Source organism: Mus caroli, chromosome 19, assembly GCF_900094665.2.
Source record: "Mus caroli chromosome 19, CAROLI_EIJ_v1.1, whole genome shotgun sequence".
Lineage (NCBI taxonomy): Eukaryota > Metazoa > Chordata > Mammalia > Rodentia > Muridae > Mus > Mus caroli.
This window is the reverse complement of record NC_034588.1, coordinates 39,018,017-39,020,333: the sequence shown is the minus strand read 5'-3', so window position 1 is coordinate 39,020,333 and position 2,317 is coordinate 39,018,017. Positions and strand designations below refer to the sequence as shown.

Genomic DNA, 2,317 nt, shown 5'->3' with positions numbered 1-2,317 from the left:
AGAGGGCAGGCTCGGACACTCACTCCACAGTCACACTCGTGAGAGGGCAGGCTCGGACACTCACTCCACAGTCACACTCGTGAGAGGGCAGGCTCAGACACTCACTCCACGGTCACACTCGTGAGAGGGCAGGCTCAGATGCTCATTCCACAGTCACAGTTATGGACTCCTTGTTTAGTCCAGTTTCTACCTCACAGAAGAGAACAGCAGAGTCCAGAGCCCAAGGCCACAGCCCCAGTACAGCAGAGTTAGGGCCTCCGTGGAGCGGAGGAGCGGAAAGCATTTGCAAACTTCGTAAAGAGCTGTTAAAATGTATGGTTCTGGTAACCTCGACCACTCACGTTCCTCAGAGCCACTGCTGTGGGGAAGCTACCAGAGAAATAAATACACACAGGACTGAGCGCTAGCATCACACACAGCACAGAAAGAGCACAGAATTCCTGCCCTGAAGAGAGAAGCCCAGTGGCTACTTACAAGTTGTATGTATGACCTTGGACTTCACTGGGCCTCTCTCACCCTCAGTTTCTTTTTCAGAAACACACCCTACTTTTTCCTTTCTGGGTTGTGTGGGGCTGGCGCAAGACATTGAATGACAGTGCGTGCTCTTAGTGGGGCCAACACCCAGTGAGCACCGTGGAAGAGCTGAGGACCTGGGGCTTTCAGACTAGTATTTAACACGAAAAGTCACATCCGTCCCTGGGGTCAGAGCCAGCTGCTGACAATGCTAGAACCGAAGTGCTCTGTCTCGTCCACCCTGGCGTGTCTTCGAAGGTAACACCGCACGCCCTTGATGCTCGGTTCTCAGACACACTTCGTCAAGGTGTCTAAGGCGCACCCTCCCATCCTCCCGACGCTGACTCAGCGCCCCCCACCCCTACCCCGTGAGCTCCATCTCCCCTTTCACTCTGTGGGGACCAGAAAGCTCTTGGCCAGCCACCAGCACCCTCCAGACTTCTCTGACTTCTGGTGACAAAAGAGAGGGCTAGGCTGGATCTGTTTCAGGACTAAGAAGAGATCTCTCCCAAAGACCTACAAGCACTGACTGTCCTCTCTGGGTCCACTAAGCCAACTCATGGTGGATGCACCACCCAGCTGAAAGCACAGGGCAGCCGGCAGGCCCTGGTGAATGGGGCATGTGGGTTTCTCTGGAGATCCTGGCAAACTGCTGTTCGAGAGTGGGACACATCATGCTTGAGCATGCTGCCTGGGATAATCTTAGATAACCTCAGTTTCCCCAGAGAGAAAAATGATGGGAAAACACCAACCATGGGACTCTTGAGTCCACCAGACTCAGAGATTTCATTCAATAAATATTTACTGAGTACCTACTATATGCTGTTGAGCACAGCATGAAGAGAAGGTTCTGTTCTCATGGAGCCAATGTTCCAGTGGAACCAGAGAGAGCAGGGAAGGATGAACCAGAACACAGAGACTAGTAGATCTGTGGGGCCACATGGGGACCATGGAGGAAGAATGGGTAGAGATACAAATGCAGGGAGTACAGTCATCGAGGGCTTGAAGAAGTTGGGGGAGGGAGCCAGCCGTTTAGCTGTCTAGACCAGCATCCCACCTAGAAGGCACAGAAAGTGCAACAACCCATAAAGCAGAGACAAGCCCGGGGCTTCTGTGGGACACGGAGGGTTGCGTGGGTTCAGGAGAGACAGGTATGAGTGACGGACAGCTTCAACCTTCATCCCAACTCCCTAGAAAAAGATGCAGCAGGTCTGCATGGTGACACTCCACCCTGAGATGGGTAGTCTCTCATCGCAGACACTGTTAACCAGTGTTTCCCCCTAGCAAACGGCTGTCTAGACGCTCAGTGACACAGCTTCTCGGGGGATAACTCACGGGGTGGGGATTGAGGGTTGGGGTCCCAGGAGAGCATCAGAAATGTGCCTGGACTCAGGCACTGACACCCGATTCTGCTTTCCCTCAGGAGTTACACTCAGCTCCTCTGAGCTGCAGTTTCTCTGAGGGACCTCATCTGTTTCTCCCTTGGGAAGCAAGTTTCTAGCATCATAGCCTCCCATACCAGTCTTGTCTGGGTTTTTTTGTCAACATCAGGTTGGTTTTTTTTTTTTAAGTTAATGAGGTCATCGGTGGGAAAATGCCTTTTTACCATGAAATGGACAAGGTTGTTTTTGTTTTTGTTTTTGTTTTTCCTTCAGCCAGGCCCTTAGTTAGGGCTTGCCCACTCTCCTTGACCAGCCCACTCCTTGAATTGTGTTCTACATAGCTCTGATCCACTTTTCTCTAGCCTCGGTTTCCTTCCTTCTTTCTTTCTTTCTTTCTTTCTTTCTTTCTTTCTTTCTTTCTT

The 2,317-nt window shown here is 51.5% G+C and overlaps 1 protein-coding gene across 1 annotated transcript in view; it reads left to right on the top strand.

Moving 5' to 3' along the window:
* Crtac1 (cartilage acidic protein 1) overlaps positions 1-2,317 on the top strand; it is a 145,374-nt gene that overhangs the window by 92,127 nt on the left and 50,930 nt on the right. The gene's annotated exons all lie outside the window — the stretch shown is intronic.